General features: G+C 44.6%; 1 protein-coding gene across 4 annotated transcripts in view; it reads right to left on the reverse strand.

Moving 5' to 3' along the window:
- Positions 1–8,206, reverse strand: part of LOC138117316 (contactin-3-like) — a 94,242-nt gene extending 86,036 nt beyond the window's left edge. For 2 of the 4 annotated variants that reach the window (XM_069027458.1, XM_069027461.1), the window contains exon 1: positions 3,079–3,165. The gene's annotated coding sequence lies outside the window, so the exon portion shown is untranslated. Of the gene's footprint in view, positions 1–3,078; positions 3,166–5,447; positions 5,530–8,081 lie in introns of those variants that run through there. The other 2 variants (XM_069027460.1, XM_069027459.1) reach the window with 2 other exon arrangements.
- Between the last annotated feature and the right edge of the window lie 11,950 nt (positions 8,207–20,156).

A 20,156-nucleotide genomic window follows, 5' to 3' on the forward strand; every position in this document is an offset into this window, starting at 1 on the left:
TCTTTCATCTCAGCGCCTTCTGGAGAGGCCCCAAATGCCACCATCACCACTTCCAGTGGTGTCAAACACCCCGGCTCAGGGCTCAGCAAACACCACAGGGGCTGGCACCACTCCCTTCTCCAGCCGGGGGCTCCGAGGGCTGTGCTTCTGAAGAGGATGATGTGTTTCTTCATCAAGGTTCAACTTATTCCAGCTGTTTTGTAGGAGGACAGATCTGCAGAACAACTTTCCAGGCTCCAAGTGCACCTGATGAAATACTGGAACCTTCTCATCTCTGGATTTTAGTGTGTGAACCACATTTATGTGGGGGGAAAGAACCTGCTACAGAACAAAGTGCTAAGCAAAATCCACAATCTCTTATCCCCGGAGAAGAGGGGATGAAACTCTACTTATCCTTCATTTAACAGTCGCAGAAGAGCAGCACTCTGAGATATAACACCTCTTCTGTTTACATTTTAAGCTTATCGAGGAAAAGAGATGCTCCAGGAGACTATAAACTACAGCTTTTAAAGCATTAGAAACACAGCTCTTTACCAGGGCCACAGCAATTTTTATTTTCTTCAGCAATACAATAGCAAAAATAGTCAATGTGAGATTCAGAATCAAATAGCTACAAAAATTACAGCGAGAAATTGAAAAACTGCAAGATCTATAAACAGATTAAGCTCCACAACTAAAAGGAAAACTACCATGTGTATGCAACCACTTCAAGAACTGTATTTGATTCTACAAATAGTTTGCCAGTCCTCTGTAAGGCTTCATTGCTTTTTCCACTATAATTTCAACAGGATTTTTCGACCAGGAAAGATGCGAGATAATCAATGAGAGGAGGAATAGTGCTGTGGGAGAATGCAGCCCCTCAAAAACGGGGCAGAAGAGGAAAATAACTCTGGTTTAGATTAATTTAGCTCCTTCCAAGACAAAAGCTAACTCCTGTTTAGTCAAGAGTAGAAAACAGACAAGCCAATGCCCAAGGAAAGGGTTACACATGAGCAGCTGCTGCTCCTCATCTCGTCAAGAAGGAAAAAAACCCATTCAAGTGCATTTCCCCTGCAGCCAGGCAGTGATGGCACAGAGCTCCTGGGGGCTGTGAGCAGCAGCCCTGGGCTAAGACAGGTCCAGGTAAACTGGAACTCAGCTCTGACACGTGAACCTGAAGTTTACAGCATGAATTTAGTCAGCCAACTTCCAGCACTTTTAGCAAGGAGACATTTGGGCAAGTAAACAGAAGCACATCTTCCTTCTTTTAGGATCAATGCTGAGATCTTGAGTCTAAGACAACAAAACATTTTCTGTGGGGTAGAAAGCTCAATGTGCAGACAGATGTTTTTCATACACCACTGACACACACACAAACACAACAGCTCTGCAACATCAATAAATCTTTATCCAGAGAAGGTGGACACTGCTAAAAACATGCACTTCAATGCCCAAACTGTGCAGATGAAGGACTGATCAAGGAAATTTTGGGTCTTCTACTGATCTTAACAATGGAAAGGAATGCACCCATGTCAGTGTAGATACTAATGGCTCTTCACCCTGTTTCTTTAAAGCATTTGTTTTTAAAAAGTGAAACAAACACGTGTCCTTGTCACTGTTTCACTATCCAGCAGCCTGATCCTTGAGCACACAAACTTCAGAGGTAAAGAGGGCCTGGTGGTCAAGCAGTGACCTGGCAGCAATGCTACCACTTACCCCCTGCTTTATAAATGACCCTGGGAAAGCAAACATGCACATAATAGCCTTTTCTTTTTATTGCCATTTACATCTTACACCAACCAACACACTGGGCTGAGACATTAAATAAATAACCCAGGGTGCTGCAGAGAGCTTTCCTCCCACTCTGCTTTGCCCACACAACAACCTGCACCACACTTGAAGCAGCAGGCACCAAAATTTCCTATTAAACAAAGAAAAAGTCAGTGTAGGAAATCGCTGATATTTTAGTCATGAGCTTTTGATGTAAAAGCTGCTCCACCCAGGACCACCAAGGGCTACTACCTGCTCCAGCATCTCTTAAAAATCAAGTATCTCCCTCACTCACTCTGGCAAAACCAGAGTGGGTTTGTGGGTTTAGAAACCAACTATCCTCAAGTAGCAGGACAGATGGACAGACACATCCAGGTGACTGCAATGAACTTAAGGAAGAGAGAATAAAATCAAAACATTTTGCAATATCCAGGGAAATAAACGGTGGTTTCTGCATCAACCAAACCGGTTGAATTTCCTGGTTTCTCCCTACAAAATGCCTCACAGCAATATGTCATTAAAACAGTATTTTTCATCTTGCACATTTTACCAGGAATGTGAAGAGATGCCAACTTCAACAAATGGAATGTCTTCAAATGCAGAGATGCGTGATCCTTCTGCAAATGAACTATGAAAATCTGTATGCTTGCAAGCTAAACAGAATTTATCATTTACTGATCCACCCTGAATTGGATTAGACAGGAATTACTCCTTATGTAGTCAAGTACTGGAGTACACTGGAAATTATTGTCCTGACCTCAGCACAAGCAAAAGTGATGCTGGACATGCTTCACATTAAGCCAGACTGTAGAAAGCCAGCTGATTTTCCCCACCAGTTTACTCCAGCAAGAGGTTTACAGCTCCAAACAGCTGTAATTTATTATATTTTAGATTTCACAAAAGGCCTGAACATGTTGAGCAGTACTACTCCTCAGAATTGTCAAGGCCTATTCAAGTGAAATATGCTTCCCACATCAGGAACATGGCACTGTGATTTCAGCAGTGCTAGAAAGGCAGTAGGATTTTTTTTTTTTTTTAAATGAGTCAGTACACAAAAAACAGGAATAGTGAGAGGAGCATTTTTAGAATAGTTAATACCAGGGTAGCTCATTACTACTTATAGTGTTGGTGGCAAAGAAATCTGATTTAACCATAAAATTTCAAAGAGGCTCAAACCACTCCTTTGAAACTACAGTAAAATTCAGGCTTTCTCACTTCTCTGTTAAAGCTGAATGTACAAGTGTGTCTTTCCTCAACCATATAGCTCAAAACCAAAGGAATAGGATATAGGAATGGATCTATACGAATAGGTAGGAGACCTGCCCATACCTGTGCCTCTTCCAGAGCTGTATCCATCATCCCTCACTCTAGCAGAAGAGGTGCCGACTCCACAGCTTCCCTAGCACTACCCAAGTCACCTACTATGGTTAAAAACTGCTTTATTTAGTTTTCTTCATTTAAACCCGGTGTGGAGGGACTAATCTGTAACAGCTGAAGCAGTTTAGCCATTCTGGGCTCCTTCTGCAAATAAGCTGGGATCAGCAAAGCAGAGACAGGTGCTCACACACCTGGTGAGGGGCAGTGCAGCAGCCCTGCTCCACCCTCAGCTGGTGGAATTGCAGCATATCAGGGAGCACACGGTTCCCCAGGATCAGAGAGGTTGGTGGTGCTGTCTTTTAAGTCAGATTTCACTTGCAAAAAGATTTTTTAAGCTCCTTCCTGCTCACACCTATTCATTCGCTCCTTGCCATCGTGTCTGTCTTTCCCCCTCAAACTGCAGCTCAGAAATGCATGATTTGGATTTTCCAGCAACCAAGAACTGGCTGACAAAGAAAACCCTCCCAGCCAAGTCTGGTCATCCCCACTTTTCTCTTCCTATTACCACTCCCTCCAAAGCCTTTTACAGCCCACAACTCATTTTCTGGGGGTCTCCACCCTGGCAGCTCTGCAGTCCCAGCTTTAAGCACTTCGTGATTCAGCCAAACACAGATAAAGTTCCTCCTGTGTGCAACCAGGATTAAGAAAACACCAAAACACATGTCCCCAATGTTGCTTGAAATCCTGGCTGTTCCCATTAAATGAGTTTCTCCAGAAGAGCACGAGCTGCAGGTGGCATTGTCCAGGGCTGAACACAACTTCAGTAGCTCCCACTGCTGCTTCCCTCAACTGAAATGCAACACCTTCGCCAGTTTATTACTCTTTATCTTGATCAACACATATATTTTTCAAGAGAAAGATAGCTGGATGTTTTAATTTAGGAAAAATTCCCACATCAGCTCTGCCAAATGTATTACTTATTTTAAGGAATATTATTATACTTCATTACATCTAAAAAGTAGAACTTCAGGGGTACAAGACTAACTGCTCCTTCAAAATAAAGCCAATGCCATATATCAACACTATGACCCACATTTCAACTGGTATTTTCTCAGACCAAATTTCAACATGCAGATTTTAACTTTACACTAAGAAAATACCAACTAGCTCCATTATTTCATCAGCTGCCCACCACGTTTAGTCTTCAAATACAAGACTAAGAATCCGTAAGATTTTTGAACTCCTGCCACTTCCCCTCACTTTCTATTAAGTCTTTTCTTTGTATTAGACACCACATTAAAACAATAAATCTATATACAGTAAATTTCAGCTGACTGTAGTCAAAGCTTTTTTTCCCCCCTTCCCACTTTTATTACCTCAAAAGTGCTCTCCTGGATACACTTTTGTTTAAAAGGCCATCAACTTTGATCTGGTTTTTATCTGTCTCAGTGGACAAGAGAACTCTCATGTGGCTTTTTGAGTGCTGAATCAGAAAAGTACTTCTCAGCTTATGCAAACCTGCAGCCTTTACCTAATCCTTTCCTGGCTGAGGCACATTACAAAGTATCACTGATAATTATTTAATTTTTTCCTGCAGCTCATTTTCCTACACCACATCCTATAAAATGTGGATCATCAAATCTCCACTCCAAAGTTTGGGCTACAATTCTAAACAGCTTCACTAAATCAAAGGTGGAGATGTTGGCACAGGAGAGAACTACAGCTCTTCCAACTTCATTTTTCTGCACTCCAGTTGTTTTTCAGTGGGATAATCACTGACTGAACTATCGCTGGTTTGGCTGAGAGAGGGAAACTTCAGCTGTAGAGTTACAAAACAAACCAAACAAAAATACCTGAGAAAAAAATTGCTGTCACTGCAGATAAATTTTAAGGACAGCAGCAAGAGAGCACCAAGGCAAGTGCATTTCCAGAGCTAGTTTCTGTGGCACATTTTGAAAAACCAAAACATTAAGTTCCTAAGCTTCTTCAAAAAAGAGTTAATTTCAGAGTATGTTGCCATTCAATTCATCTTGATATCACCCATGCACAACATGAGCTCAAGCAACGCTTTCATCATACAAGTCCCTTGAAAAAAATCATTTCTCATCACTTGTACCTTCAGTAGTGTCCAACCTCAATGTGTGCATGCATCCCAGGAGACTCTAATCCAGTGTTCCCTGGTTTCCAAATATGAACTGGGAGGTTCTGTATTTGATAGCACAAGACCAACCTAGTCCCAAGCTGAGCACCAAGAAGGATGAAAACTGATACACACAAAAATTACAGATGAACAAATTTCCCATTTTCCTTGATTTTCTAGTAAACCAAGAGCAGGCTTGTAATTATTTCTCAAGTCATCCAAAGTCAGGAGGGATACTCACCTCCAGTCCCAGTCATTCCTCATCACTAATAACTTCCCTCTCCCTGCAGGCTTGCTGGCTCCTCAGACACAGCCTCACACTGCTGTAAATACACAAAAAATCTTGTTTGCAGACTGCCGTTAATCTTTGTCTTCTGGTATCAAAGTAAATCCTGATAATCACTTCCATACATATAAAACCACTGACTTATGTCACTTGTAAGACTCAGCCTCTTCCAGGAAAAACAGTAAAAAGATTGAATCTATTTGCAGAAACCTCCTGTTGCTGTATCACAACAACATTAAGATGTTCTTGTGGTATTGCAATGGGAAAATTCCCACAAGAAACACCACAAGAACATAAACATAAACAACATCAAAGACAGCGAGGCTTGCTCAGAAAAAACAACCAACCAAAACCACCGCCCCTGCACAAGTGGCTGGAAGCATTTGTTTGTGGGTGGAAACTCCAGCAGAAGCATAATAGGAAAGTGACAGGAAAATACGGCATCGCTCCTTAGCTACAGTGACGTGATCTTCAGGAATTTAAAGAACAAGTTGTTTAGGTAGGTCCATATATCACATCCAGCTCAAGGATTTGCAGGGTGTACAGCCAGCTGGATGCACGCTCGGATTTCTGGACAAGACCCCAACTTAGGTCACCAGCATTGGAGCTGAGCGAGTGCCAGGGCTACAGGAGTCACGAACCAGAGCTTGCCACCACCCCACAGCAGCTCCAGACCACAAAAATTCCAGTGGTTTAACTTCCTTAACACAGAAAAAAACCAAGTTTCAGATCAGCTAGACAACCTCTACCTGTTCTATTCATTGAGGTGCCATCCACAAAACCCACTCGGGGAAAACCCCATAGCCACTGCCATTGCCAGCTTGCAGATCCTGTGCTCCGAGCAGCAGCTCCCACTGCTTTATTCCCAGAAAACATCACTGCTTCCAGCTCCAAGCCTGCAGCTCATCCCCTGCAGTGCAAGGCAGCGCCAAAAGTAAGAGAGAACAGCAGAAGTACCGTGGATGCTGTGGGAGCCCTGAGAAACAGGGAAGAGCCAGCGTGGCAGGACAGAGCTCCCAGCACTCTGCAGCCCCAACACCAACTCGGCAGCATTTTGGCAAGAACTAAACACCTTCACCGAAGCATTTCCCTCAAATGCTTTCACAAATGCATTTGCCAGATTACTATGGAAAGTCTCTTGCATAATAAACAACTTTCTGGAACAATTCCACACGGGGTATCAACACACTTTCAGTGCCTGCAAGTTCAGCACTTCCATTCCTGATTTTTTGTTCAAAACTTCCCATACACATTTTAAAAATACATCACTGAACAAGCCTGGCATGCAGCTTAAGCTACAGTTCAAGTTTCTCTCGCAAAATACAGCAGTCAATACTTTGGAGAGTTTCTTGTCCTTCATAAGGTCTTGGTTTTTCTTTTTGCACCCACAGTAAAAACACTGACATTCTTTCCGTAAAACAAGCACTTTGAGGACAGCTAAAAATCAGTATTGATTCTGTGCGTGTGTCAGCGGCACCAGTAAGGTAATCCTGACTAACCAGTTCCCACCCAAGGCTATTGCTGGATCATTTCCCATCAGGAACGGGCTGATCTCCTTCCGACACATCCAACAAAATGGTGCTTGGATTTAGGTCAATCACAGCCAGGCACCACGCTGGCTAGGCAACAAGGTCACACATCACGATGCTGGGGACATCAGCAGCTCGCACCCAGCAAGGTGTGAGCCATGAAAATAAAGTTGCAAGAGGGAAGGCAGATGGGTGGTTAGAGCGTGAACAGCAGAGCAGGCGAACCCTGCAGAGGCTGCTGCGGAGAGCGGAGGGAGAGCGGAGGCAGCGGCTGTGCCAGACACCGAGGCACCGCTGAAACTTCGCGGCCAGCTCGGTCTGCTCTCCCCGGGCTGAGGGAAAGTTCCGCGTTCGCCAGGATTTGGTCAAACCTGAGCGGCCGCGAGGGACGTGCACAAAGAGCGAAATTACCATTCGAGAGGAAAAGGAAAAAGCTTTTCAACAAGGCTTCACCGGCGTGGTGCGGGGGTTGTTTTAAACCAACACGCCAGATCCCCACCGACACCAGAGCTGGGGGCGAGCTCCCGTACGCGCCTTCGCGCATTTGAGACAATCAGCGCTTAATTAAAAGCAAAGGCAGAGCCGCCCAGCTTTAGAACTTGAGCAACTCCAGTCTCACTTAGAACAATTCTGGGGATGGAAAAGCCCCAGACCCCGTGCAAACGCTCAGCCGTCCGCAGCCGCACGCTCCGGCGCCGCCGGACCCGGGGCGCATCCCCAGCCCTCGGGGGAGCCACGGGCTCGCCCCGGGGACGGGCGGACTCGGGGGAGGGGAGGGACCAACAGCTCCGTGCAGGCAAGCGAGGAGCCTCGCAAATGCCATCAGCGAGGATCACGCAGGCGGGCAGCGGCACGTACCGAGCGCCCGTGCTTGGCGCTGCATCCCCCGAGCCCGGCAGGGACTCTGCCGCGGCACCGCCGCCACCCGCCCGGAGCCGTCTCCGTGTCCCCGGTGCCCGCTCCCCCAGCCCGGCTCCAGCGCTCCGTCCCTCCCGAGGGATGCGGCGGGCTCAGCGCGCCCCTCTGCCGCTGCCCAACTTTGTTCCCCGAAGTTGCCCACCTGCCACCGAGCCGTTCCAGCCGCCGCAGCGCTGCCCTTCCCCGCGGAGCCAGCGCCGTAATCCTGCGGCTCCCGGGCTCCCGGCGCCTCTTCTGGAGCGGCACTGGCCGCGCTCCCGGCGGCGGGGCGGGCCCGGCGCGATCTCCCGCCCACCGCTCCTCACCGCTCCTCACCGCCCCGGGGCTGTACAGCCCAGCCCGGTACAGCCCAGCCCAGCCCAGCCCAGCCCAGCCCAGCCCGGCACAGCCTCTCCGGGCATAGCAGGCCCTGCTGGCGCCGGGGATGCTCCGCGGACGGCGGCGGCGGTTCCCCCGGGAGCCCCGCTGGACCCACCTGCGGAGGGTGGATGCGCTCCCGGGGCTGCCGCGGAAAGTTGAGGCGTTATGGCTTAAATAAAAACTCCATCTCATTTCTGGGCTGGAAGCCCAGGGAAAGAGTCAGGTTCACGTAGGTCGCTGTGCAGGAGCCGGAGGGAGGTTTTATTGGATCTGGCTGTGGCTGATCACAGCATCAGAGCTGTGTGATGTAATTAAGACTGAGCAGAATTCCTTTAAGTCCCTTTTTTTTTTAGCAGGTAGTACTAAGATTCCTGAAACCTCTATTATCATTTCAGCATCCCAAAACACAGTGAAGTGTGTGTTATTAAAAGTGTGCATTAGCTCCCTGTGCCTCAGTTGAAGTCGAATTTTGCCAAGGATGGTTTTGGCTTCAGAGCCACAGTGGAGTGTTGATGTAAGAGAGTCAATCAGCACCACAGAATGGCCTGCAAGGAAAGGGACCTTAAAATTCATCCAGTGTCACCCCTGCCATGGACACGGACACCTTCCACTATCCCAGGGTGCCCCAAGCCCAGTCGAACCTGGCCTTGGACACTGCCAGGGATCCAGGGGCAGCCACAGCTTCTCTGGGCACCCTGTGCCAGGGCCTCCCCACCCTCACAGGGAAGAATTCCTTCCCAATATCCCATCTAACCCTGCCCTCTGTCAGCTTGAAGCCATTCCCTTGTCCTGTCACTCCACATCCTTGTCTCAAGTCTCTCTCCATCTTTCCTGCAGCTCCTTCAGGCCCTGGAAGGCCACAATGAGGTCACCTCGAAGCTACTTCTCTCCAGGCTGAACAATCCCAACTCTCCCAGCCTTTCCTCCCAGCAGAGCTGCTCCATCCCTCTGATCATCCTGCTGCATCCTCTGGTCTTGCTCCAACAGCTCCAGGTTCTTCCTTTGCTGGGACCTCGCCAGAAAGGAGAAAGGACTTGATGGCTGTCCTCTTGTACATAGAGGAACTTTGGAAAGGGTGGTGATACTTTGTGCTCATGGCATAAGGAAGAAGGACATGAGGAAAACAGTTTGCTTCTTCAGCAAGTAAGATTTAAGTCACTGCCACCTCCGTTTCCCTTTCTGTCCAGTTTTGTCATGAATTACTGAAATGTGCTGGCTGAGAAACAGTGACATCTCCTCTGGGGATAGTAGAGACTTGACACAGCATCTGTTGACCCAGACTCAGTGTAGGAGCTCTGACCTGAAGAGATGTCCTTAGTTTTCCATGCATGTGTGAGTCCATAATTAAGGAATGTCCAGGACTGAAGTGTCACCACTTCTGCAATGAAATGTGGCACTGGTCTGAGGAAGGGATGTCAAAAAATAACTTATCTCGGGAAAACAAGATGCATTTTTAATTGGCAGAGTGTGTTCAAATAGGACTCATAGGGATGATAGAATTCCAGGGATTTAATGAGTTCCCATGAACTGAACACTGAGATTTGTACCAGCGAGGTTCAGCTCAGCCCTGGCACGGAGCAGGAAGGTGCACTCAGCCTGTTTGGAGCTGATGTACACAGTCTGGTAACTCCACCACATCTCTGAAACTCCACTTTGGGCTTTTGCCTAGAAGATAATATTAACTTTCAGTTATTATTGCACAAAGCCTTAGCTAGGACTGGGGTCAAGCCTTAGCTCCACAGCAAGCTCCAGCTCAAGTAGGAGTGTGGTGGCTGTGAACTCCTCTGTGGGGCAGAGACTGAGCACAGGCCCAGGAGCAAACCCCGAATACAGATTTGGCTTCCTCAGAGCTCTGCTGGTCACGTATTCACAACACCCAGACTCGCTTGGGCTTATGAGAGCTGACAAGGGCAGGGACCTGTGGCACAGCTCTCCACATGGAAATATCAGCTGTAGCTGTGCGAGGCCAGCGTGAGAAGGATGGCCTGTATTTTTATGCTTGACCGACCACAGAGGCTGTTCAAATTTTGAAGATGCATCCTGCAGCTTGCCTTCCTTGGTGTCTTTTGTCACCTCCAGCCCAGCCCAATCTTTGGACTCCTTTGGCCAACTAATATGTTTTTTCAATTTCAGTTAAGTCAAGGACTTCAGATTCCTATCATAGGTATCAAGTTAGGCCACATAAAATATGCTTTTATTTTAAGTTTGTCAGAGAGGCACTTTATGAGATTGTGAGGTTGAAAAGATGACTCTAATCTTGGAGATGACAAGTTAAAAAGGACAAAACCCACTCTTCCTCTCACTTACTTTCCAGCAACCTGGGCATGCAGAAATAGTGGGTTCGTAAGTGCTTTTCCTGTATTCATTTCAGAAAACACAGCAAAGCTGCAGTATCACCATGTACTTACTGGAGGGAAGCAATTTGCAGACAGTGAATTCTCTGAGGTTACCTGGAATGTTTTCACACAGTCCCTGAGCCTGTGCTTCCCTTCTGCCATCTGGGGCTTCGGAACCCACTGCAATGTTCACATTCAATAATAACAACTTAATTGCCAGTCTCATGCTCCTTCCAGCTAATGATTTTTTTTTCATTTCCACTTGTCATTCAGACATCACTGTCGACAGGTCTCTGAAATGATATGTGAAGAACAGCAACGCTTCTACTTGAGTGCTGTCTAATTAATGCTTCCTAAGAATCAAAGTGGGAAAAACCCCAGGCTTTAATTTATGAGCACAGGGGTAAGCAGGTACATGAAGATCATATTTAAACTTCCCAATTAATAATTTGTTTTGAAGACTCGGCTTAACCCTGTCCATCCTGATGGCAGCTGGTGTAGACCTCAATTACCAACGTGCTCCTATTAACTGCACCCCCTCACTGCTCTCTGCCAGAGTTGCTATATCCACTGCCAAGCAATTTTTCCGTGTTCACATTTTCACCAGATGGATTGCCCACATAACTTTTGTGCCCTGCTTTGACAAACCTCATTTTTCAAGTTTTAGGTGGGAATTTAGCCACCACAGACTTAGATACACCATAAATTCCTCCAGAAAAAAAATCAATCAGCGCTTGTCTCTCAGCTGCTTTAGCTTTCAAAGAGTTTCTCTTACCACTGGCAGAAATACCAAGTAACTCACCTCAAGCTTAAGCTGAACTTGTTTTGTAAAACACCCTCTGGGACATTGCCAAGGTGGGGCCTTGTCAATGGGGCTCAATGGACCATTAGTCTGGTCTTAACATTGACAACCACTATCAGTTTCTTTTCAATTAACTGAAACAGCCACTAGAAAGTAGAATATTAAAAATGAATTAAGAAACAGTTGACAATTTAGTTTTCTGTCCTTCTAGTGTAAAAGTTACAGCAGCCCACCTTTTCCAATCACACTTTTGGGCACAACAGTGTCAATGGCAAAAATAATATGGACAAAATATAGGATCCTTTGGGTGCAGTTAAATGGGTAGAAAATGGACTCTTTCCGGTTATACTTACGGGATTCTTATTTAAAGATAAGTGCTTAATGTAAATTTAATCTTTGTGATTTTTAAGAGACATTTCCCTCCTTAAGCTGACACTGATACCAACTAATCTGAGGCCTTGATCTGCAGGCACAGTTAAGAGATTGTGCATTTCTCTCAAGATCGAGGTCAGCTGTAAGAACTTGTTTGGGTTTTTTGGAATAGCTGTATGTATATGTACAAGCCAAGCCAGTTCCCCAAAGCATGGGGACATTCCTTGGTGTGGTGGTGCCACAGGAAAAGCTGCAATCACTCCCATGCCTCGTCCATGGTCACCAACACTGACCCCAACATCAGCCACACTCCTCGTGCTGTATTTTGTGCCCGTTTTGGATAATCCTGCTCTCCACAGGCCTGGGAGCCTTTGTCTTAAAATAATTCTCTTCTCAGAAGCAGCCATCACAGCTCTGGTCCAATTTCCCTGCAGTCAATTGTAACACTTCTTTTGGCATCAAACCCAATTGATTAAATCACCAAGCATTTTGAAATTCCCATTTCATTGCCTCTATGAGCTGCTGCTCGTGCTTATAAATGGAGAGTGCAACTGGTGTTGGGAGCAGGAGGAGGGAAGGGCGGGCAGGGGGAGGCCCTGTCTGTAGGAAGGAAAGGAATTCTGTGGCTGGATTAAAGTGCAGCACTAGAAACCTCGCTTTGCCCCGACACAGAGCCTGCATTAAGGGTTTACACCTCTGTAATAACCCCAGCACTGGTGTTCTGTGGGTGCAAATGTCCTTAATGCAGGCAGGACCTGCAGCAGGCCACAGCGACTATTCCAAAACCCATAAAAGAAAGTGGATTATGTGCAATTGTGCTGGAGAGCATCGCACAGAAAGAAAATGATAATAGGAAGGTTAAGTGCCCAGCGAGTGCAAACTGATATAGAATATCTTGAAATCACAGAGAAGGAAAATTAAAATGGGGAAATGATTTTGCGTATAGGTAGATGGAGGCATAAAAGCAATCTATGAAGTCTGGGAGGGAGAGCAATGAGAGGAGTGCTGTCAGATGTGCAGCCTTTTGCCCATTAGAAAGAAGTGATTGAAGGCTAATTCCAATAAACAGGCAATTTCAGTTTTGTCATGATTTCAGGGGGATTTTTTTTGACTCTTTGTGTGTCACTGAAATATTTGTGTATTAATAGCTGCTCATTTTAATAGTATTACAGTAATTTGAACATCTGCAGCTACCAGGCATTAAAATACGATCACTCCCCTATATTTCAAGTTATTTTTGCAGTACTGCTGCCTGATTTTGTCACATCCATTAAAATGCAAGGGATCAGTTCTTAGCATTACCTAATAACTGGCAACCTTGAGCTGAAGTGTTGAGCAGGAACCAGCCTGATGCCCGGAGGCCTGGCCAGCAATTCAGTGGAAGGCAAAGAGATTTTATGGCTGCCCTGGAAGCTGAATGATGGGCTGTTTAACTTTCCTAATCAAATACAATTAAACACAAAATTATATTCCCACCACCCCTGTCATCCTTTGTTCCAACAAATTGCCTGATGTACTATTCAAGTTTGCTACATGTGGAACATTTTTAAATGAGAGGTTTTAATTCTATCAAAAGCTCAGCTTAGTTTATTAAAGAAATGAGATATTTTGTTTAGAGTATTGAGGAGCTCTCACAGGGCAGGAAGCTCTCTCTGGAGGAGAAAGTACTCCTCTCCTGGGCTCAAACTGACTTTTGAGGAGGTCAACCCACAGAGGATAAATGAATCGAAAAAATGACTGTGAATTTGCTGTTCAGGGGGTGAAGGCAGAAAGCAAAGCACAGGCAGCCATTGCCAGTAAAATGTGGTTAGGAAATATTTGACCAGCAAAGAAATACTCCTTAAGAGTGCTCTGAAATGTGATCACTGGCACCATCATGCTGAGGAGGAGAGGAGGAAACAGCAGCTACTCCTCCTTCCCTTCTTAGACTCACAGGGATTTTTCACTCTACTCGAAAGAGTTTAACCCATATTTTTGAAGGGATTTCTGTAATGGGGCAATATTTGCTTGCAAATGTGATGCAGTATTTTAGTCTTTTCCAAAGCTTTTCTCTCTAGCTGGGGAATTCATGGCAGCCAACACCCAAACATCAGGAACTCTCTTCATCCCTTCAGCCTTCAGCTGTTTCTAACACAGCACCTTCCATGCAGCCAAGGAGTAATTCTGTGTGTGGAACTTTAAAAATCATCTGACACTTTAAATGTAAATATAATAAAGTAGGTTGAGGCTTCAGCATTATGCAGTTTCATTCATGAGTTAGCTCAGGCATCCCAAACATGTCTGAGGGGAAGAGAAGGTAAATGCATTTAATCCTTTGCCAGCAGGATCAGATGCAGCCAGATAAAACAAGGAGCATAAATAACAGTGACCTGGAAAGAAACAAAATGAAAACCAGCCTACCTGAGAGATAAACAAGGCAAAAAGGGCCCCGGAGCTTGGATTTGGTGAAGGATTTCAGCCACTATTTACATTTGTCTCCATGAAAACACAGGCCTTAATTCCTGTCCAGGTTAAGGATACTTCCCTAAATCAAATATTAATAATTTTGAGATCTATAAATACCCTGATGGGAACAGTGTGCATCAGTAATGAATACAAACGACCCTGTGCAAATGTCTTGGAGCAGGAAAAATAAGGAAAACAGCATGTCAGTGACCTCCAGCCAGAATGTTCCTGCAGCTCAGCGTGGGGGCATTTGTGAACCTTAACATATTGAAAGCAGACTTTAAAATACTTGGAGAATGTTAAAATAAAAGGAAGATTCTAAGAGCATTCAAGCTGATCATAGGATATATTATTTTCCCAGTGCCTGCTGTTGATCCTTCTTGTGCCCCTCTCCCAAACACCAATTCCATCCATGGCTGGCAATTTTCCATGTTCTTCAGTAATTCTGTCAACTTTCTTTGACAGCAGAGTGCTGGTTGGCTGGAAGATAACATCTCTAATTTCAGCATTAGAATCAATCCAGTATCAGATTTTCTACTCACTGAAACCCTGCATGGAGCTGGCTCCAAAATTTTGAAGACATTGGCCAGAAAGTGGAAGAAAACGAGTTGCTGTTTTTCCTGTGTTTTATTAAACTTTGTCCCACTGGATTCTCTTTCTGTTAATTAATTTTTCCTTTACCATTCCAGGTAAGCTATTAATCTGTTGACTTGAGGATTTTTCAAAGCCTTTCCAGAAATAAACTCTGGGATGAAAGGATCCTAAGCTATGCATGAAAAGTAGAACTGTTGTTTTGTCATTTTCAAGCCCATGGTTTATCCCAAGCCTCTCTAATTCCCTTTGCATGGATGTCAGATGGAATAATACAATGAAAAATTACCCCTGGATTTTGTTTCCCATTGCAGAGGTGTTTTTGCACAGAAATTTTACCAAGTTTTGTACAAAATTTGATTAAAAAGTCACAAACCTTCCAATTCCGATTATTTAAAAGCAGCAAATTAATGGGGTTTGGATTTCAATTAACACTGGTTTTATTCTATTCATGCACTTCCATCTCATTATCTTTCCTTCCCTTAATCCCATTGCCCAAAATTTTGCTTTTTGATTGTGAACTCTACAGAAACACTCAAACACTCTTGCTGTTCTGGAATGCAAAAATCATTTAAATAACATTCTTTTTGCTATTAGCAGTTCCTGGATAATACAGGAAAATGCCACAAAATGTTCATTATTGGAAATAGATGGGGGTTTTTTTCCTATGAATTTTCTAATTGCCTTTATTATGGCTCACTGTGTGTGAAATAAATGTGATTTAAACAGTTGTGCCCTCTACTGGCATAAAGAAAATAATGAAGAAAGAGAAAGAAGTCCCTTGTTTCCAGATGTTGTACCAAAACACAGTGCCCAGAGCAACTTTTTGTTGTTCCTTGAGGTTTTTTTAATTATGCTTTAGCCACATTTGAAGGCTGGATTATTTTCATCGTTAAATCTTAGCACATTAATTGCTTACAGATATCATTTTTTAATAAAAAAATCTGTTTACACTGTTAAGAGAGCATTAAAAGGCTTTGCCATAGAAGAATATGATGGTGTGGAGGGAGTTCAGAATAACTTCCTTTTTATCAGACTTTTAAGGAGCTGTGCTATCAGAGACCATGAGAACAAAGCTGTGCAACAAAGTCCTTTACAAAGTTCAGAGCAACTTTGGAGCATTCATTTTAAAGGAAAGCTGTAGGAGTTGATGCATAATGTGAAGTTGAATACAGTATTTCATATAATACAGGAGAATCAAGACCTCACCCTCTGCTGAAACCCTTCTAACCAACCCTTCACCTCCCATTTAAAAGCAAACTCACAATTTTCTGTCCTTTCCCCACTGCTGAAGTTGTCAGCTGGCATTAAAGTGGAATAACAAAGAAACAAAACCATCCCCTTTGGTGAGGAACTCGCACGCTGCAACTTCCCAGCATGTGCAGGATTAGTCACGGATGCTAATTGCAATCCTAATTGACAGATTTATGCCACAATATGAAATCCATTCAGCACAGTGGCAATAATGTTCATATCTAAAATAGCTGTGGGGAACAGCCCTGCACGGGGAGTCAGCTCCACGCTTTTCTTCCAGCCTGTAGGAACCTATCAGGTCCCTCATTTTTCACCTTTTGTAAAATGTAGTTACAGACTGCAGATGAAATGGATACCAGGCCACATGGATCAGAGAAGAAAAAAAATAATTACATCCCAGAAAACTTAATAATCAGCAGATGATGGGGCCAGTGTAGTCTTGCCCCTTTCTTTGGCTCCAGCATTGTCCCTCTGCAGTGGGAAGAGTTTGTTTACCAGCAGAATCCAAATCATTCATCACAGAATTAAGTTCTAATGTCCCCTCAAAGTGGCTTTATTCACAAGGACCTGCATCTGGAAGTGAGGTGGGTACAAATAGCACAGGGTCAGCCTTCAGAAATCTCAGGCTGCTATTAAGTGTTTCATTGCCAGAGAAAAGTACACTGCCAAAATGAGCTGTAATCACGCAGGAAGGCAGAGGATGGACTTGTGCTTACAATTCTTTCTGCCAACTTCTCTGTGCTGAACTCTGTCACAATAGAAGTAAATATTAGTGTCTCAGGCATGACTGTTGCTTTGGACTGCTGTGTGTTTCAAACATATTTAGCTTCATAGCAGAACCTTTTCCTGGACCAAAAAAAAAAAAAATCCCTTTCTATTCTAAGTTAAGAACCTACTGTGTGTCTTTGCTGGATCAGTGGAAAGCAGAGTATTTTTTTATATATCACAGGAGTATCTCAGAGAAAAAAACCCAGTTCTGTGTCCATGATCTTCTCCACTGCCGAGCCTGCGAACACCAAACTCTCGACTTCAGGCAGCTGTTGCAGCCAAGTTCACTCCTTGCTCCTGCAATGAGCTGCATGGGGCAGCTTGGGCTTCACTAAGTGAACTCCAGCTTATTAATTGGTTGCAAAAATTAGCCAGAGCGCCCAGGGCTTGACAGCCCTTGGTTACATGTGGGTCAATCAGCATCACATGGATAATCATTCCACTTTATCCTCACACCAGAGCTGCTTTCCCGTTCCTCTGCCCAGCTCCTTCTCTCTGGCACAATCCCAGCCCTCTGTGAAGCGAGAGTGGAAAGATTTTTCCCTTCCTTCCACATTTTGTTGATATCAGGCATTTTCTGTGGCCATAACTCCTGTGGTGGGAATGCAGGTAAAGGACATCTGAGATGGAAGTGCTAAAGTGCCCTGGCCCTGAGAGGGAGAGAGGGGTCAAGCGGGATCGTCCCCTGAAATTCCCTGGCTCAGTAAATTAACCACGGTGCTTTACTCCTCTGTCTTGGCCACTGGAACATCTCACTGCCAGTAAAAGTCACCTGTGAGGTGACTTTTCTGTTTTCTTCATAACGATTTGAAATCACCCTGTGGTGAAGCTGCAATTGAACCAACACCAGTCGCACTCCCACGGTCAGTGAGGGCAGTGCTGGGCTGTGACACAGCTGCTGGGGCAGCTCCTCGGGGCACAACCCCCTCGAGGGAGCTCAGATAAGCCTAAATCTACAAGCAAACCTAGATCCCACATTTTGTGACCACCCAGACCCCAGAGATGAATGTGGAAACCGGTGCTGTGATTGCCTGAGCAGCCTGGGGCACTGGCCTGGGCCTTGGGTGAGCTTCGAGGCTCCTGGGGAAACACCTGGAGATGGCAAATCCTGGGATGTGTCACAGCATCTTCAGGCATGGTGTCATCTGTGACTGGTAAAGCTTGATCTCTAAGAACTTCATTCAGCTGCTCATCTCTCTGCAGCTTGCTCTCTCCTCTTTTGTCTGGCCCTTGGTTTATAATTCTTTCCTCTTCTGCTGCTGTGATTCTGCTGTTATGGGAACTTTGCAGAGGAGAAGAATAAACAGATCAGTGTTTGATGTTGCGCTTTCTGTTTAGAAGTTTGTTTTCCTTTCTTCTTCCATTGCATCAATATTAACATGTTGATTCATAAGCCAAATAAATAAAGGCTATAAATACATTCTTTCTATTTTTTGTTTGAATTGTGAAACCTCAAAGTTACAGTTCCCACAGCAACTGCACAATGTGCACATACATTAAAGGCAGGATATTGCCACCCAAGGCAGCAATCAAATATGCATGAGGGACTTATTTACACATGAGGACTGTGCAAGTTTGAAATCCCAAAACCAAGAAGCACCTTGGATCTATCCCTGATGCTGTGTTGGCAAGAAAAGATCCGAAGACATTGATCCTTGTGGACATAGGGGAACTTGAACTTGCCCTGTGCTGAAGAGCTTTTGGATAATGGGATGGGGGTACCTTTACCAGAGCTAAAGATGCTGTGGATAAAGTAATTACTGCTAATTAGCTGAAATCCACAGCAAGAAGGTGTCATAACAACCAAAGTATTATGAACAGAAATCATTGTTCACAGTCCTGAGGATCCTTAAATGCTGTGAAAGAATTTCTCCCAGTTTGATTGAGCAGGAGTGAAGAGTGCTCCGGATGTTGGAGAAGTTCATGCAATCCAAATGCTGTAACTTTTGCCATCCACGAGTTGATTTAATCCTGGTTTCTGGTTCTTCACCAATTACTGGTTAATCAAAATTTATTTTTCTAGGTCATGAATTCAGCATCTCAGCCCCTACCCTTGTCCAGCACTGGGATCTCAGTTTGTACCGAAGGCTGCTCTGCTGTAACTGATGTTGTTTTCTCTGGGCCTTGCCATTTTAAACCCAGCTCTTCCAACAGTGCAGGCAGTGCTGGCATTGCACCCCGGGCCAGGAATTTGGGAATCTGCCTCAGCAAGTGTGGTGTTGCTTCGTAATCCAGTGAATGCCTCCTGCTAAGGAGGAACAGCCCACAGAGCCCAGTTCTCTGCGAGGTGCCCTGAGAGGAGAGGGAATTCAGATTTAACATTTTAACAGTATAGATTATCTTCTTTTCCATGGTCTATTATCACAAATAGTAGAGGCTGTAGGCATCAGATTTCAGTGATAAAAGAGAAGCAGCCTGTCATCAAATGACCGAATTCTTGGTGCCATTTATCTCTTACAATCTAGTAATTAAAAGGAACTGGAGGATTCCAGAATTTGAAAGGAAGAGCCATTAGCATGTTTAACTATAAGCAGCTGGATATTTTATGGACAAAAATGGCCAACTGCTGATTAGTTCTTAGGCCTTTGCAGACCATCTCAGCTGCTCTGGCAGTGCTGCTCCAGAACACACACTGGAGAGAGGATTCATGACCCAGAGGAGAGCACTACCCTGCAGTGTCACCTTGAACCTGCTCATACAGATGGGCTCCTGCATTATCATCCTTACCCCTTCTATTCAGCATCAACACGTGCCACGTTTTGTGGGGGTACGAGAGCCTGGTGTCTGTTTCTGCAGAGAATGCATCAGATTTGTTTTGACAGAAATAAGAGTGATAAGCATGAATTTACCTTACCACAGTTGTATCAAAGCACCATCATTTCTGTGGAGCAAGTTTGAACTGCACTGTGAAAGATGCCTTTTAAAACGCTTTTATTTCTCTGAAAAGCAGCAGGAATTGCCAGACAGATAATTTTTCAAAAATGTTCCAGGATTTCTTATGGATATTAATTTCTGTTTAAGCCTCTCCAAACTTTGGCAGAAAGACAAGTTTCATTTTTCTCTAACAATTCCTTTAGTTCTGCAGATGTTGTAGCCAGATTGGCAATAAATTTTGCTGGAACAGTTAACTCAACTTAGGGAAAGGTGCTGTTATTTAATATTCCGTTTCTGTCTCACCTTTTGAACCTTAATTTATAGGTGGCATCTTTTATAGTTACCATTCCATATAAGTCTGCAAAACTTATTAGATTATTATGTTCTCTGCCAGTGAGAGTCTGATTGTTTTTCT

The sequence above is a fragment of the Aphelocoma coerulescens genome, chromosome 12, assembly GCF_041296385.1.
Source record: "Aphelocoma coerulescens isolate FSJ_1873_10779 chromosome 12, UR_Acoe_1.0, whole genome shotgun sequence".
NCBI lineage: Eukaryota > Metazoa > Chordata > Aves > Passeriformes > Corvidae > Aphelocoma > Aphelocoma coerulescens.